The 19,364-nt window shown below is 38.9% G+C and overlaps 2 long non-coding RNA genes across 2 annotated transcripts; both read right to left on the bottom strand.

Annotated features, from left to right (window-relative positions):
• Positions 1-2,012: 2,012 nt before the first annotated feature.
• LOC133546016 (uncharacterized) lies at positions 2,013-5,585 on the bottom strand. Its single transcript, XR_009804962.1, has 3 exons — positions 5,018-5,585; positions 2,381-2,452; positions 2,013-2,264 (listed from the first exon to the last, which is right to left on the bottom strand). It is a non-coding gene; the product is annotated as an uncharacterized LOC133546016 (long non-coding RNA).
• Positions 5,586-6,239: 654 nt separating this feature from the next.
• Positions 6,240-12,604, bottom strand: LOC133546065 (uncharacterized). The gene is made up of 4 exons (XR_009804978.1): positions 11,430-12,604; positions 7,845-7,920; positions 6,851-6,928; positions 6,240-6,317 (listed from the first exon to the last, which is right to left on the bottom strand). It is a non-coding gene; the product is annotated as an uncharacterized LOC133546065 (long non-coding RNA).
• Positions 12,605-19,364: the final 6,760 nt, after the last annotated feature.

Below are 19,364 nucleotides of genomic sequence, written 5' to 3'. Positions count from 1 at the left end.
TGATGTTCAATGTTTCCTTCCTTCATGATGTTCAATGTTTCCTTCCTTCATTATGTGCAATGTTTCCTTCCTTCATTATGTTCAATGGTTCCTTCCTTCATTATGTTCAATATTTCCTTCCTTCATTATGTGCAATGTTTCCTTCCTTCGTTATGTTCAATGTTTCCTTCCTTCGTTATGTTCAATGTTTCCTTCCTTCATGATGTTCAATGTTTCCTTCCTTCATGATGTTCAATGTTTCCTTCCTTCATGATGTTCAATGTTTCCTTCCTTCATGATGTACAATGTTTCCTTCCTTCATTATGTTCAATGTTTCCTTCCTTCATGATGTTCAATGTTTCCTTCCTTCATGATGTTCAATGTTTCCTTCCCTCATTATGTTCAATGTTTCCTTCCTTCATGATGTTCAATGTTTCCTTCCTTCATTATGTACAATGTTTCCTTCCTTCATTATGTACAATGTTTCCTTCCTTCATGATGTTCAATGTTTCCTTCCTTCATGACGTTCAATGTTCCTTCCTTCATTATGTTCAATGTTTCCTTCCTTCATGATGTTCAATGTTTCCTTCCTTCATTATGTACAATGTTTCCTTCCTTCATTATGTGCAATGTTTCCTTCCTTCATGACGTTCAATGTTTCCTTCCTTCATGATGTTCAATGTTTCCTTCCTTCATTATATTCAATGTTTCCTTCCTTCATGATGTTCAGTGTTTCCTTCCTTCATGATGTTCAGCGTTTCCTTCCTTCATGATGTTCAATGTTTCCTTCCTTCATTATGTTCAATGTTTCCTTCCTTCATTATGTGCAATGTTTCCTTCCTTCATGACGTTCAATGTTTCCTTCCTTCATGATGTTCAATGTTTCCTTCCTTCATGATGTTCAGTGTTTCCTTCCTTCATGATGTTCAGTGTTTCCTTCCTTCATGATTTTCAGTGTTTCCTTCCTTCGTTATATTCAATGTTTTCAAGTCACTGAGTTCCTTAAGGAGGGACCTGACTCTACTTCATTTCACACCTGTCCATCACACACACACACACACACACACACACACACACACACACACACACACACACACACACACACACACACACACACACACACACACACACACACACACACACACACACACATACGTGTTTGGGTGACATATGAGGACTTATGACAAAAACGTGACATATGGGGACATGCCTTTCCAATGGTCCTGCAGGCCTGGGAATCAGACGGTTAGTGAACCAGAATTTTAGAAACACAGTGGTCTATTGAGATTTTTGCAACTCTTTTGTTTTTTTCTGAACCTGATTTTTATGGTACATATGAGGACTTGTCAGGTTTAGGTGACAAATGAAGACCAGAGTGTTTAAGATTTCAAGTTTATGTGACATATGACAACCATGACGTCACAGAGTGTTTAAGATTTCAGGTTCATGTGACATATGATGACCATGACATCACAGAGTGTTTAAGATTTCAGGTTCATGTGACATATGATGACCATGACATCACAGAGTGTTTAAGATTTCAAGTTTATGTGACATATGACAACCATGACGTCACAGAGTGTTTAAGATTTCAGGTTCATGTGACATATGACGACCATGACGTCACAGAGTGTTTAAGATTTCAGGTTCATGTGACATATGATGACCATGACATCACAGAGTGTTTAAGATTTCAAGTTTATGTGACATATGACGACCATGACGTCACAGAGTGTTTAAGATTTCAAGTTTATGTGACATATGACAACCATGACGTCACAGAGTGTTAAAGATTTCAGGTTCATGTGACATATGAGGCTAATGACATCAGAGACTTAACAAAACCACCTGAGTTGGTTTAGTTGATGTGTTGTCATTTTAAAAAATCCCAATACCATGCTACTGTAATCTAAAACCAAGAAGAGTTTAAAAGAAACATGGGTAAAAATGTAATTGTCGACTAAGTGTAACTGAATTGTTTTTGTGGATTTTGTCGCTAAGAATTATCTGGAATAAATACAAAACGCTTGCTGTTTATTTTGCTTTTTTAATTGCTGGTAACATACTCAAACTACCACAGAAGATGTGGGAAAACATTTTTTTCCCCTTTTTTTAATATAATTCTGTTATGGATGTAGTACTTGATGGCAAGCCAATCTCTGTCCTGTAGAGCTACTAGTTCTTTATGGAGGCAGGCTTCACAATCTTTTTTACCTGGTACTTTGTTGCCAGTTACAAAATGCAACATGTGTCATTCAACTGCTTCCACTTCTTCCCCTTTGCAGCTGTCATAAAGGAGGCAAAATACAATTTCTTACTGAACGAAAAATGACTATAACACAGTGAAAAGGTGCAAAACGTAATATAATATTCTAGTAAATGATGTGGATTATTTATTTACCCCGCTTTGGAGTGGACCAAGTGGAAGAAGCTTGAGACATACCTACTTCCAGCGATTTGTCCTGCTGTCAATCTGAAAGGAAGAATTAGAAAACTGTAAAAGTAAACATTTAACATATTGTGCTTTGTGAAGCAGCGGAGTATGTGTTGTCTGTCTATTTATCAATAATGCAGACCAGGAGTGTTGGCTGAGTTTTTAACATTTGCTTTCAGAGCCTGCATATCACAACATACAAGATGCCGTCATGGCGACACAACCTATCCCGGGCTACCGCGCATGCTCGTCACTCCTGTTGCATGCTGGGTAGGGTAGTTCTTTTTTCCCCTGGCTCATAACATTAAACTATAGTACCATGTATATGCGTTCAGTTTATCAAAGCACCAAGCAAACAGATATGGTCATAATTATTTTAAGTCCACTACGCAGAATAAACACAACATTATTAATATTGCTACTACGGATAATTTGATCAAAAATTCCCTAAAACAGCGCACTACCTATAATATAAGTTTTTTAAACATAAGATCCCTGATAAAAAAAAAAATGTTTCTGCTGTTACCTCAGAAATTGCCTGTTCAGATGTTATGATTGTGGCTCAGAGATTTGTATGTAGATTATATTTATTTTCCATAACAAACAAGATAACTTAAATACCCTGGCAGTGGCAATAAGCTTAAATGTTTGTATTTACATTTTTTGAGTTGATTTTCATAAAATTTGCTATTTAACTGCTACTGTTTAACAAGGACTGATTTAAATTGTGTTTGCACAACAAATGTTTTGGCGCTTTTGTTCATGTGGGAGAATATTCCAATAAAGGTGCACTACACACTACTTTTGAATTCATTATTGGATTTTGCGTATACAATGCAGTTAATCGCGATTAATAAGAGAAATAGTGCGATTAACTTCGATTAAAAATGTTAATCATTGCCCAGCACTAATATATATACAAACCCCGTTTCCATAAAAGTTGGGAAATTGTGTTAGATGTAAATATAAACTGAATACAATGATTTGCAAATCCTTTTCAACCCATATTCAATTGAAAGCATTACAAAGACAACATATTTGATGTTCAAACTCAAACTTTTTTTTTTTTGCAAATAATAATTAACTTTGAATTTCATGGCTGCAACACGTGCCAAAGTAGTTGGGAAAGGGCATGTTCACCACTGTGTTACATCACATTTTCTTTTAACAACACTCAATAAACGTTTGGGAACTGAGGAAACTAATTGTTGAAGCTTTGAAAGTGGAATTCTTTACCATTCTTGCTTGATGTAAAGCTTAAGTTGTCGTGTTTTACGCTTCATAATGCGCTACACATTTTCGATGGGAGACATGTCTGGACTGCAGGCGGGCCAGGAAAGTACCCGCACTCTTTTACTACGAAGACACGCTTTTGTAACACGTGGCTTGGCATTGTTTTGCTGAAATAAGCAGGGGCGTCCATGATAATGTTGCTTGGATGACAACATATGTTGCTCCAAAACCTGTATGGACCATTCAGCATTAATGGTGCCTTCTCAGATGTGTAAGTTACCCATGCTTTGGGCACTAATACACCCCCATACCATCACACATGCTGGCTTTTGAACTTTGCGCCGGATGGTTATTTTCCTCTTTGTTCCGGAGAACACCACGTCCACAATTTCCATATATAATTTGAAATGTGGACTCGTCAGACCACAGAACACTTTTCCACTTTGCATCAGTCCATCCTAGATGAGCTCGGGCCCAGCGAAGCCCGCGGCGTTCCTCTGTCTTGTTGATAAATGGCATTTGCTTTGCATAGTAGAGTTTTAACTTGCATTTACAGATGTAACGACCAACTGTAGTAACTGACAGTGGTTTTCTGAAGTATTTCTGAGCCCATGTGGTGATATCTTTTACACACTGATGTCGGTTTTTAATGCAGTACATCGCTTACGTGCAGTGATTTCTCCAGATTCTCTGAACCTTTTGATAATTTTACGGACCGTAGATGGTAAAATCCCTAAATTCTTTGCAAAAAAAATGTTTAGCAGTTTTAACATCAAATATGTTGTCTTTGTAGCATATTCAACAGAATTGGGGTTGAAAATTATTTGCAAATCATTGTATCCTGTTTATATGTACATCTAACACAATTTCCCAACTCATATGGAAACGGGGTTTGAATGTATTTATATAAATATAGCCTATTATTTGCGCACTATTTACAAGTTATGTACCAAAAACACGACCACCGAAAAAATACTTTGATCAATGAAAACAGCGCTGCAAAAACCGGCTGTAAACAAGAGGCACTGCATTTTCTGAATTGAAACACTCATTTTAAAGCTTTGACATTAACATTTTAACACACACTAATCTGGTTCAGAAAATATGAGGACCTTATATGAAACACACTTTCTTGGTTCAAACAATATGAGGACATGACGAGTGCTCACATGTAGAATTTATGTTGTTGACTTGTAACATCTCCTGTTTTGCTAAACATGAGTTCCAAACTCCCTACTGACTAACATGGATGTACCCTTACGAAAATGTTGTCATATAAACTGATCTGTGAGAGATTAAAATTAAATGTCTTTCAAAATATAGGTTGGGTCAAATTTAGAGCAGATATAGTAAAAATAGACATGTAATAACCTGTTGGAGGGATGAAGTCGGTTTATGGCTGTCATCTGAATCTAGAGAATGTTGAGATAGAACCTCAACAGTTGGTTTCTGCAACAAAACACAAAAATATAATGTCATAACTAATTAATTATAACATTCTCACCACTTTTTGTTGATAAAAATCTGAGCATACAATGCCAGATAAAGGGTAAAGATTATTACAGAGTTTCAGCTCTTAGACAATTCATTAAGAATGTAACACACACAAAAATCTGGTTCAGAAAATATGAGGACCTGAATTGAGACACTCATTTTAAAGCTTTGACATTAACATTGTAACACACATTTTCTGGTTCAGAAAAATATGAGGACCTTATATGAAACACACCTAAGTCTTTCTTGCTTCAAACAATATAAGGACATGACGAGTGCTCACATGTAGAATTTATGTTGTTGACTTGTAACATCTCCTGTTTTGCTAAACATGAGTTCTAAACTTTCTACTGACTAACATGGATGTACCCTTGCGAAAAAGTTGTCATATAAACTGATCTGTGAGAGATTAAAATAAATAAATGTCTTTCAAAATATAGGTTGGGTCAAATTTAGAGCAGATATAGTAAAAATAGACATGTAATAACCTGTTGGAGGGATGAAGTCAGTTAATGGCTCACATCTGAATCTGGAGAATATTGAGATGGAACTTCAACAGTTGGTTTCTGCAACAAAACACAAAAATATAATGTCAGAACTAATTAATTATAACATTATCAGCACTTTTTGTGGATAAAACTCTGAGCATACAATGCCAGATAAATAGTAAAGATTATTACAGAGTTTCAGCTCTTAGACAATTAATTAAGAATATAAAACACACTAAAATCTGGTTCAGAAAATATGAGGACCTGAATTGAGACACACATTTTAAAGCTTGGACATTAACATTGTAACACACACTAATCTGGTTTAGAAAATATGAGGACCTTATATGAAACACACCTAAGTCTTTCTTGGTTCAAACAATATAAGGACATGACGAGGGGTCACATGTAGAATGTATGTTGTTGACTTGTAACATCTCCTGTTTTGCTAAACATGAGTTCCAAACTCCTTACTGACTAACATGGATGTACTCTTACGAAAATGTTGTCATATAAACTGATCTGTGAGAGATTAAAATTAATAAATGTCTTTCAAAATATAGGTTGGGTCACATTTAGAGCAGATATAGTAAAAATAGACATGTAATAACCTGTTGGAGGGATGAAGTCAGTTAATGGCTCACATCTGAATCTGGAGAATGTTGAGATGGAACCTCAACAGTTGGTTTCTGCAACAAAACACAAAAATATAATGTCAAAACTAATTAATTATAACATTATCAGCACTTTTTGTGGATAAAACTCTGAGCATACAATGCCAGATAAATAGTAAAGATTATTACAGAGTTTCAGCTCTTAGACAATTAATTAAGAATATAAAACACACTAAAATCTGGTTCAGAAAATATGAGGACCTGAATTGAGACACACATTTTAAAGCTTGGACATTAACATTGTAACACACACTAATCTGGTTTAGAAAATATGAGGACCTTATATGAAACACACCTAAGTCTTTCTTGGTTCAAACAATATAAGGACATGACGAGGGGTCACATGTAGAATGTATGTTGTTGACTTGTAACATCTCCTGTTTTGCTAAACATGAGTTCCAAACTCCTTACTGACTAACAGGGATGTACTCTTACGAAAATGTTGTCATATAAACTGATCTGTGAGAGATTAAAATTAATAAATGTCTTTCAAAATATAGGTTGGGTCACATTTAGAGCAGATATAGTAAAAATAGACTTGTAATAACCTGTTGGAGGGATGAAGTCGGTTTATCGCTCACATCTGAATCTGGAGAATGTTGAGATAGAACCCCAACAGTTGGTGTCTGCAACAAAACACAAAAATATAATGTCAGAACTAATTAATTATAACATTAACACCCACTTTTGGTTGATAATATTCTGAGCATATAATTCTACATAAACAGTAAAGATTATTATAGCGTTTTAGCTCTTAGACTATTATTTAAGAATGTAACATTCACTAAAATGTGGTTCAGAAAATATGAGGACCTGGATTGAAACACTCATTTTAAAGCTTTGAATTAAACATTGTAACACACACTAATGTGGTTCAGAAAAATATGAGGACCTTATATGAAACACACTGAAGTCTTTTTTAGTTCAAACAATATGAGTACATGACAAGTGATCACATATAGAATTCATGTTGCTGACCTGTAACATCTCCTGTTTTGCTAAACATGAGTTGTAAATTCCACAGACTAACATGGATGTACGCTTAAAAAATTTTGTCATATAAACTGATCTGTGAGAGGTTAAAAGGATTAAATGTCTTTTGAAGTATAGGTTGTGTCAAGTTTTTAGCAGATATAGGGCAGCACGGTGGAACAGGGGTAAGTGCATGTGCGTCACAAATCGAAGGTCCTGAGTAGTCCTGAGTTAAATCCTGGGCTCGTGATCTTTCTGTGTGGAGTTTGCATGTTCTCCCCGTGACTGCGTGGGTTCCCTCCGGGTACTCCGGCTTCATCTTACCTCCAAAGACATGCACCTGGGGATAGGTTGATTGGCAACACTAAATTGGCCCTAGTGTGTGAATGTGAGTGTAAATGTTGTCTATTTGTGTTGGCCGTGTAATGAGGTGGCGACTTGTCCAGGGTGTACTCCGCCTTCCGCCCGAATACAGCTCAGATAGGCTCAAGCACACCCCGCCAACCCAAATAAGGGACAGGTAGTAGAAAATGGATGGATGGATGGATAGTAAAATAGTCAAGTAATAACCTGTTGGAGGGATGAAGTCGGTTTATCGGTCACATGAATCTGGAGAATGTTGAGATAGAACATCAACAGTTGGTGTCTGCAACAAAACACATACAAATAATGTTAGAACTTATTAATTATAACATTATCAGCACTTTTTGTTGTTAACATTATGAGCATATAATGCCAGATAAATAGTAAAGATATTTATAGAGGGTTTCTGTCTCTTGTCCCGCTCATGTCTTGAGATGAACTTCCCTCGGTACTCGACCACAAAAGAACCTTTTTAAATTGATGCAAGAGCAAATACACCATATCCTGATAAAACAGTTTATCAATTAACAATGTTTGGAATATCTGTTTTAAAAAGCAATAATAATAGTCGTTACTTGACTAAAAATTATATTACAAACAGAATTACTCTTTCATAAATGTAAATAATTATTAAATTAAGTACAAACCCCGTTTCCATATGAGTTGGGAAATTGTGTTAGATGTAAATATAAACAGAATACAATGATTTGCAAATCATTTTCAACCCATATTCAGTTGAATATGCTACAAAGACAACATATGTTTGCCTGTGTATCGGCTGGGGACACCTCTGCGATGCTGATCCGCCTCCGCTTGGGATGGTTTCCTGCTGGCTCCGCTGTGAACGGGACTCTCGCTGCTGTGTTGGATCCGCTTTGGACTGGACTCTTGCGACTGTGTTGGATCCATTGTGGATTGAACTTTCACAGTATCATGTTAGACCCGCTCGACATCCATTGCTTTCCTCCTCTCTAAGGTTCTCATAGTCATCATTGTCACCGACGTCCCACTGGGTGTGAGTTTTCCTTGCCCTTATGTGGGCCTACCGAGGATGTCGTAGTGGTTTGTGCAGCCCTTTGAGACACTAGTGATTTAGGGCTATATAAGTAAACATTGATTGATTGATTGATATTTGATGTTCAAACTGATAAACATTTTTTGGTGCAAATAATCATTAACTTTAGAAATTGATGCCAGCAACATGCAACAAACAAGTTGGGAAAGGTGGCAATAAATACTGATAAAGTTAAGAAATGCTCATCAAACACTTATTTGGGACATCCCACAGGTGTGAAGGCTAATTTGGAACAGGTGGGTGCCATGATTGGCTATAAAAACAGCTTCCCAAAAAGTGCTCAGTCTTTCACAGGAAAGGATGGGGCGAGGTACACCCCTTTGTCCACAACTGCGTGAGCAAATAGTCAAACAGTTTAAGAACAACCTTTCTCAAAGTGCAATTGCAAGAAATTTAGGGATTTCAACATCTACGCTCCATGATATCATCAAAAGGTTCAGAGAATCCGGAGAAATCACTCCACGTAAGCGGCATGTCTGGAAACCAACATTGAATAACTGTGACCTTCGATCCCTCAGACGGCACTGTATCAAAAACCGACATCAATCTCTAAAGGATATCACCACATGAGTTCAGGAACACTTCAGAAAACCACTGTCACTAAATACAGTGTGTTGCTATATCTGTAAGTGCAAGTTAAAGCTCTATTATGCAAAGCGAAAGCCAATTATCAACATCCAGAAACGCCGCCGGCTTCTCTGGGCCCGAGATCATCTAAGATGGGCTGATGCAAAGTGGAAAAGTGTTCTGTGGTCTGACGAGCCCACATTTCAAATTATTTTTGGAAATATTGGACACCGTTTCATCCGGACCAAAGGGGAAGCGAACCATCCAGAATGTTATCGACGCAAAGTTAAAAAGCCAGCATCTGTGATGGTATGGGGGTGCATTAGTGCCCAAGGCATGGGTAACTTACACATCTGTAAGTTACCCATCTGTTTGGAACAACATTTGCTGCCATTTAAGCGCCGACTTTTTCATGTACGCCCCTGCTTATTTCAGCAAGACAATGCCAAGCCACATTCAGCACGTGTTCAGCTTCATAAAAAAAGAGTGCAGGTACTTTCCTGGCCGGCCTGCAGTCCTATCAAAAATGTGTGGTGCATTATGAAGCGTAAAATACGACAGAGGAGACTGAAGCTCTACATAAAACAAGAATGGGAAAGAATTCCACCTTCCAAGCTTCAACAATTAGTTTCCTCAGTTCCCAAACGGTTATTGAGTGTTGTTGAAAGAAAAGGTGATGTAACACAGTGGTGAACATGCCCTTTCCCAACTACTTTGGCACATATTGCAGCCATGAAATTCTAAGTTAATTATTATTTGTAAAAAAAATTATTCCGTTTGGATTTACATCTAACACAATTTCCCAACTCATATGGAAACGGGGTTTGTAATTAATGTGTTACTTGAAAAAGAAACGTTTTAAATATCTAGCATATGCAGTTGAGAGACATTTCATGAGAGCAGAGTGTGTGTGTGCCTTTAAAAAGCTGTGCCTTTTGCCAAGTGACGTGGGACTTCAGCGCCCAGACATAGCAGAATAGTTCAGCTGTATTTTTTAGCTTAGCAGTGGCAGTTAAGATAGTTCTGTTGAATGTTTTTGTTTGTGTGTGGATGAGGCCTCTTTCTATTTGATATCGTGTTCGTAATTACTTCCGGGGGTTGCTTTCATTAGTAAAAAGATATTACCTGCACTAACCCTTTTGTGCTTCTAACGCTGTCTTGTTGACATACAATCACATCAAAAGTAGCATGCCACATTACATAAAACGCATCGTAACAGCGTTGTAGCGTACATAAAAGTTATTAGCTTACTCGTTACCGGTAAAAGTAACAGCATTAGTAACATCGTTTTCATATACCGCTGTTATACCATCCATCCATCCATCCATCATCTTCCGCTTTTCCGAGGTGGGGTCGCGGTGGCAGCAGCCTAAGCAGGGAAGCCCAGACTTCCCTCTCCCCAGCCACTTCGTCTAGCTCTTCCCGGGGGATCCCGAGGCGTTCCCAGGCCAGCCGGGAGACATAGTCTTCCCAACGTGTCCTGGGTCTTCCCCGTGGCCTCCTACCGGTTGGACGTGCCCTAAACACCTCCCTAGGGAGGCGTTCGGGTGGCATCCTGACCAGATGCCCGAACCACCTCATCTGGCTCCTCTCCATGTAGAGGAGCAGCGGCTTTACTTTGAGTTCCTCCCGGATGGCAGAGCTTCTCACCCTATCTCTAAGGGAGAGCACCCCTACCCGGTGGAGGAAACTCATTTGGGCCGCTTGTACCCGTGATCTTATCCTTTCGGTCATGACCCAAAGCTCATGACCATAGGTGAGGATGGGAACGTAGATCGACCGGTAAATTGAGAGCTTTGCCTTCCGGCTCAGCTCCTTCTTCACCACAACGGATCGATACAACGTCCGCATTACCGAAGACCCCACACCGATCCGCCTGTCGATCTCACGATCCACTCTTCCCCCACTCGTGAACAAGACTCCGAGGGGCCATAGAGGTCGGGTGCATTGTGAGCTGGGCGGCAGCCGAAGGCAGGGCACTTGGCGGTCCGATCCTCGGCTACAGAAGCTAGCTCTTGGGACGTGGAACGCTGTCATTCCAAACACTTCTAATTAAAGCCATATAATACAACCTCTATTAGACTGTAAGGAAATGATCCAAATGAGATGTTGATACAGTTACCATTGATATGTTACATAACAAGACATACCTTTCCAATCATTGATCCACTGGGCCTTAAAACAAGACTTGTCACATCCAGATCAAATAAACTCGGTAGCTTCAGCCTCAGGATTACGTCTCGCTCTTCTTTTGGACACGATGTCTATATCATGTGTTGATGCGCCTAACAAATCCACACATAAAAATGAAAAAAGTCAGTGACACAGAAATAAAACAAAGAACCAAACCCTTCAAAAACTGTTAAATTTAGGATCAGTGCAGACATGAAGCTTCTCAAACAAAGAACTAATGTAACAATATCAGTAACATGCCAACTCCACAGTGCTTATCAGCTTGACATATTTGTATTTGAGAAAAAGTATAAACAATTTGAAGAACTCTAGTCTGTCTTGTTTAAAATTAAGAAAAGGTTTACTAGCATAGTGATCAAGGGTGATGGGTCAAATGCAGAGAATAATTTCACCACACCTAGTGTGTGTGTGACAATCACTGCTACTTATAATCTTCTATGCAACTTTAAAAAAAAAAAATTAAATGCCTTGGCCTTGGCCCAGAACTGAAATGCTTAATTTGACCTCATAAAATCAAATCTGATTGCAATTAATAACAACAAACATTTAACTGTTGTTTACAATGAACTATTTTCCTATGTTAAAAAACATTGGTCTATTTAATTACGTTAAACTTCATTTTATGCTCACCTGATTCAACCATGCTGCCGAAGACTGTCAAAGATGGTTTGTGACCAAGATAGATGTCCCCCTCCGGTGATGCAGGTCCCGGAAGTGCTGTTCACTGAGCGCTCTGTTGTGCTCAAAATCGTGTGTGAAGTTTTGTATTTCGATTATAAATGGTCCTTTTGGAAAACCCTTTTTATATATATTCAATATTAAGTGTGATACGTGAGCTGTATAACTTCCATGAGGAAAATAATTAACTAGTGATTTAGCCATCTGTTAGGATTAGACATCATCCAACGGCCAATCAGGCGGCGCCTAACTGAAAATTGGACCAATCAGACGCCGAGACTCTTCACAGTGGGCGGAAGTAACCATCTTGAATACAATGTGAAGTGAATACCTCCAAAAACAATCCCCAATTGAATCCAAAATTTGTCCCAAAGATAAAAATACCAAAATCATGTGCTATTGTAACCATTTGAAAATATTAAATACTGTATGTAGTTTGAATTCCATTTGAATTATCGCCTTTGTCTCAATCAAGGTTGAAAGGTTTTTTTCAGGCACATTTAAAGTAATTATTGTGCGGCATTGTATTTTAGACAACAGAATAGAAAAAAGCCCAATACAGTAAAATACTGAATCAAACCGATTAAATCATCACCATAATCCCTTTATTATTGATTGTCCAGCACAAATCCTCTCCAGATAAACCAAATGAATAGATAAAACTAACATAAAAAAGGTTGAGATCATCAGATCAGTTGAAAATGTGTTACTTGATTTAGATTTCAAAAGTATGTTCATTGCTGTAATGATTATATGTTTTTCAAATGTTGGAGTGTGTGAGTTTCTGCCCCACATGACATATGAGGACATATGACATATGAGGACAAGTGTGTGTGTGTGTGTGTCATAATAGCAAAGATGGCCACTAGGGGCAAAATCGAAAGTGACCCAAAAAATTACACACACTTTCACACACTTTTTCTGAAAATTTGACAAATGAAGACTTTAGAGATTTTTGGTCTGGGAACATGCTGGGAGGGTCTAGAACACGATAGCATTGCGGGAAATATGGGGACATGGAAAATGTCCTCATATTTCAACAGGTCCTCATATGTAAGGTGAAATTTCATAAAAATGTCCCCATATGTCACTTTGACAAACGCACACACACACACACGTTTCACAAAATATTATTTTTATTAGCGCATGTCTAGAATATCCACCGAGTCAAACTCTTTTCGCAAAAAACTTAGCACATGCCTAGAATTTCCTCCGGGTCAAACTCGTCACGTCACGAGTGAGTCAAAGTCTTGGCTCCTCGACCAATCCATCACGACCGGGCTCCGGGAACAGCTGCCACGGTCTCTCCCGGATCTGTGGCGAGACCCGAGCAAGCGACGCTTCGTCCAATCAGCAGACGGCTTGTTATCAGAGTCCAACATACTCGAGATAAAGATCTTCAATGTCCTCGTCGGAAGTAATCTCCGAGCACAGGACCGCCAGTCATCCCCAAGGTCCCTCTTGTGTCCGGCGGCTAGCCCTCTCCTGGAGAAGATCTTGTCAACGTCATTGAGGGAGCGGTTTATCGAGTCCACGTTCGGATTCCAGGGAAAAAGTGCAAAATGGGGCTCTGAAAAAGTTAAAGCGGGGGAGATAAGGACGAGGTATCCAACTTTATTGAAAGCCAGAAATAAAATGTGTGTTAATAGTTTTTATTTTGACAATGAAGTTAATGGAAGTCCATTAAGAAAGAAGCAAGTTAGGATTTATTTCCAATATAACATTTATTATACTCTCATACTATTATGTTAGATCCACTATGGACTATTATGTTGGATCCACTATGGACTGGACTCTAAGACTATTATGTTAGATCCACTATGGACTGGACTCTCTCACTATTATGTTAGATCCGCTATGGACTGCAATTTCACACTATTGACTAGATCCACTATGGACTGGACTCTCACACTAATAACTAGATCCAATAAGGACTGGACTCTCACTATTATGTTAGATCCACTATGGACTGGACTCTCACACTATTATGTTAGATCCACTATGAACTGCAATCTCACATAATTAACCAGATCAACTATGGACTGGACTCTCACTATTATGTTAGATCCACTATGGACTGGACTCTCACACTATTATGTTAGATCCACTATGGACTGGACTCTCACACTATTATGTTAGATCCACTATGGACCGGACTCTCACTATTATGTTAGAACCACTATGGACTGGACTCTGACACTATTAACGAGATCCACTATGGACTGGATTTTCACACTATTAACGAGATCCACTATGGACTGGACTTTCACACTATTAACGAGATCCACTATGGACTGGAATCTCACACTATTATGTTAAACCCACTATGGACTGGACTCAGACTATTATGTTATATCCACTATGGACTAGACTCTCACACTATCATGTTAGATCCACTATGGACTGGACTCTCACACTATTATGTTAGATCCACTATGGACTGGACTCTCACTATTATGTTAGATCTACTATGGACTGGACTCTCTATTATGTTAGATCCACTATGGACTGGACTCTCACTATTATGTTGGATCCACTATGGACTGGACTCTCACACTATTATGTTAGATCCACTATGGACTGGACTCGGATTATTATGTTAGATCCACTATGGACTGGACTCTCACACTATTATGTTAGATCCACTATGGACTGGACTCTCACTATTATGTTAGATCCACTATGGACTGGACTCTCGCTATTATGTTAGATCCACTATGGACTATTATGTTAGATCCACTATGGACTGGACTCTCACACTATTATGTTAGATCCACTATGAACTGCAATCTCACATAATTAACCAGATCAACTATGGACTGGACTCTCACTATTATGTTAGATCCACTATGGACTGGACTCTGACACTATTAACGAGATCCACTATGGACTGGATTTTCAAACTATTAACGAGATCCACTATGGACTGGACTTTCACACTATTAACGAGATCCACTATGGACTGGAATCTCACACTATTATGTTAAACCCACTATGGACTGCACTCAGACTATTATGTTATATCCACTATGGACTAGACTCTCACACTATCATGTTAGATCCACTATGGACTGGACTCTCACACTATTATGTTAGATCCACTATGGACTGGACTCTCACTATTATGTTAGATCTACTATGGACTGGACTCTCTATTATGTTAGATCCACTATGGACTGGACTCTCGCTATTATGTTAGATCCACTATGGACTATTATGTTAGATCAACTATGGACTGGACTCTCACTATTATGTTAGATCCACTATGGACTGGACTCTCACTATTATGTAAGATCCACTATGGACTGGACTCTCACACTATTATGTTAGATCCACTATGGACTGGACTCTCACACTATTATGTTAGATCCACTATGGACTGGACTCTCACTATTATTTAAGATCCACTATGGACTGGACTCTCACACTATTATGTTAGATCCACTATGGACTGGACTCTCACACTATTATGTTAGATCCACTATGGACTGGACTCTCACTATTATGTTAGATCCACTATGGACTGGACTCTCACTATTATGTTAGATCCACTATGGACTATTATGTTAGATCAACTATGGACTGGACTCTCACTATTATGTTAGATCCACTATGGACTGGACTCTCACTATTATGTTGGATCCACTATGGACTGGACTCTCTCACTATTATGTTAGATCCACTATGGACTGGACTCCCACTATTATGTTAAATCCACAATGGACTGGACTCTCTCACTATTATGTGAGATCCCCTATGGACTGGACTCTCACTATTATGTTAGATCCACTATGGACTGGACTCTCACTATTATGTTAAATCCACAATGGACTGGACTTTCTCACTATTATGTGAGATCCACTATGGACTGGACTCTCACACTAATAACTAGATCCACTATGGACTCGACTCTGACACAATTAACTACATCCACTATGGACTGGTGGACTGGACTCTTACACTATTATGTTAGATCCACTATGGACTGGACTCTCACACTATTATGTTAGATCCACTATGGACTGGACTCTCACTATTATGTTAGATCCACTATGGACTGGACTCTCACACTATTATGTTAGATCCACTATGGATTGGACTTTCACACTAATAACTAGATCCACTATGGACTGGACTCAGACTAATATCTTGGATCCACTATGGACTGGACTCTCACTATTATGTTAGATCTACTATGGACTGGACTCTCACAATTATGTTAGATCCACTACGGACCGGACTCAGACTATTATGTTGGATCCACTATGGACTGGACTCAGACTATTATGTTGAATCCACTATGGACTGGACTCTCACTATTATGTTAGATCCACTATGGACTGGACTCTCACTATTATGTTAGATCCACTATGGACTGGACTCTCACTATTATGTTAGATCCACTATGGACTGGACTCTCACTATTATGTTAGATCCACTATGGATCATGTTGTGTTTTGGTCATGTTATTTTTTTGTTTTTTGGACACTCAGTCCTGTTTTTGCACTTCCTGGTTTGTTTTCGTCTCCATGCCAACTCATTGATTTTCACCTTGCCCTCAAGCCACGCCCCTGTCCTCAGCCCTCACACCTGCTAGTAATGATCACAGTTATTATTTAAGCCAGAGTAACTTCCCACATCACCCATCTACCTTCATGCTTTGCCACGCAAGTTTTTGGTTTGCGATTCATGCCACAGTGCAAGTGTTTTTGTTTCAGGTTTATAGTTTACAGCCTTTGTTCTAGTCATTTGTTCTTGTAGACAAGCATTTGTTCTCCGCCATTGTGTGCGCCCTTTGTTTGCTTTTTTGTAGTTTGTTTGTGTTAGTGTTAATAAATCAAAATGTTCTTACATTCACGTCTGGCTCGTCCTAAATATCCTCCAAGTCCTAATTGACAGCTTTTATCTCATAATTACACAGTATTCTGGACATCTGTGTTGCTGAATTTTTTTGCAATTTGTTCAATTAATAATGGAGACGTCAAAGAAGAAAGATGTAGGTGGAAAGCGGTGTATTGCGGCCGGCTGTAGCAACACAAACACAGCCGGTGTTTCTTTGTTTATTGTGAAGCTCTAGTATGGAACCACCGATAGTTTTCGGTGAGAAAATTTTGGTAATAAGTCGGCTCTTACCATAGACATGAACGGAGCTTGTGTCGTTCTTCTTGCAGCTGTCAAAGAGGCAGCATAGCTCGGTTGGTAAAGCGGCTGTGCCAGCAACTTGAGGGTTGCGGGTTCGATTCCCGCTTCCGCCATCCTAGTCACTGCCGTTGTGTCCTTGGTCAAGACACGTTACCCAACTGTTCTCAGTGCCACCCACACTGGTTTAAATGTAACTTAGATATTGGGTTTCACTATGTAAAATGCGCTTTGAGTCACTAGAGAAAAAGCGCTATATAAATATAATTAACTTCACTTTCTTGGCTCCTCCAAGGCTTCCATCAGAGAGACTGGCGGTCACCACACCCCTCCGACTTTTGGGTATGACTATATAATCTCACTAAAACACTACTCTGTTGTACTTGTTGCAATGACAATAAAGACCTACCTACCTACCTACCTACCTAGTAACACAATAAGGAGATACGGGATTTCCCAGAATTATCCTAGTAAATATGTCTAATAACATCTGAATCGCTCCCACTGGCCTTGTCTTTTTTTTTTCTTCTTCTAGTCCTTCACTCTCACTTACCCGATCCACAAATCTTTCATTCTCGCTCAAATTAATATTGCCCTTGTCTTTTTTTTTTCTTTTTTTCTTCTAGTCCTTCACTCTCACTTTCCTCATCCACAAATCTTTAATTTTCGCTCAAATTAATAGGGAAATTGTCGCTTTCTCGGTCTGAATTGCTCTAGCTGCTGGTGGCCATGATTGTAAACAATATTCAGATATGAGGAGCTCCACAACCCGTGACGTCACGCGCACATCGTCTGCTACTTCCGGTACAGGCAAAACTTTTTTATTAGCGACCAAAAGTTGCCAGCTTTATCGTCGATGTTCTATACTAAATCCTTTCTGCAAAAATATCTTCAAACAGAGACACTGGCGGTCACCGCACTCCCCCGACTTTCAGGTGTGACTTTACAATCTCACTAAAACACTAGTAACACAATAATCAGATAAGGGATTTTCCAGAATTATCCTAGTAAATGTGTCTAATAACTTCTGAATCGCTCCCACTGCACTCGCCTTTTTTTTTTTAGTTCTTCACTCTAACTTTCCTCATCCACGAATCTTTCATTTTCGCTCGAAATTAATGGGGAAATCGTCGCTTTCTCGGTCCAAATCGCTCTAGCTGCTGGTGGCCATGATTGTAAACAATGATTGTAAACAATATTCAGATGTGAGGAGCTCTACAACCCGTGACATCACGTGCACATCGTCTGCTACATCCGGTACAGGCAAGGCTTTTTTATTAGCGACCAAAATGTGCAAACTTTATCGTCGATGTTCTCTACTAAATCCTTTCAGCAAAAATATCTTCAAACAGAGACACTGGCGGTCACCACAACCCTCTGACTTTCAGGTATGACTTTACAATCTCACTAAAACACTAGTAACACAATAATCAGATAAGGGATTTTCCAGCATTATCCTAGTAAATGTGTCTAATAACATCTGAATCGTTCCCACTGCACTCGCTTTTTCTTTTAGTTCTTCACTCTAACTTTCCTCATCCACGAATCTTTCATTTTCGCTCAAAATAATGGGGAAATTGTCGCTTTCTCTGTCCGAATCGCTCTCGCTGCTGGTGGCCATGATTACAAACAATGTTCAGATGTGAGGAGCTCCACAACCCGTGACGTCACGCCCACATCGTCTGCTACTTCCGGTACAGGCAAGGCTTTTTTTATTAGCGACCAAAATATGCCAACTTTATCGTCGATGTTCTCTAATAAATCATTTTAGCAAAAATGTCTTCAAACAAAGACACTGGCGGTCACCACACCCCTCTGACTTTCAGGTATGACTTTACAATCTCACTAAAACACGAGTAACACAATAAGCAGATAAGGGATTTTCCAGAATTATCCTAGTAAATGTGTCTAATAACATCTGAATCGATCCCACTGCACTCGCCTTTTTTTTTTTAGTTCTTCACTCTAACTTTCCTCATCCACGAATCTTTCATTTTCGCTCAAATTAATGGGGAAATCGTCGCTTTCTCTGTCCGAATCACTCTAGCTGCTGGTGGCCATGATTGTAAACAATA

The sequence above is a fragment of the Nerophis ophidion genome, linkage group LG29 (assembly GCF_033978795.1).
Source record: "Nerophis ophidion isolate RoL-2023_Sa linkage group LG29, RoL_Noph_v1.0, whole genome shotgun sequence".
Classification (NCBI taxonomy): domain Eukaryota; kingdom Metazoa; phylum Chordata; class Actinopteri; order Syngnathiformes; family Syngnathidae; genus Nerophis; species Nerophis ophidion.
This window is presented reverse-complemented; position numbering and strand designations above follow the sequence as displayed.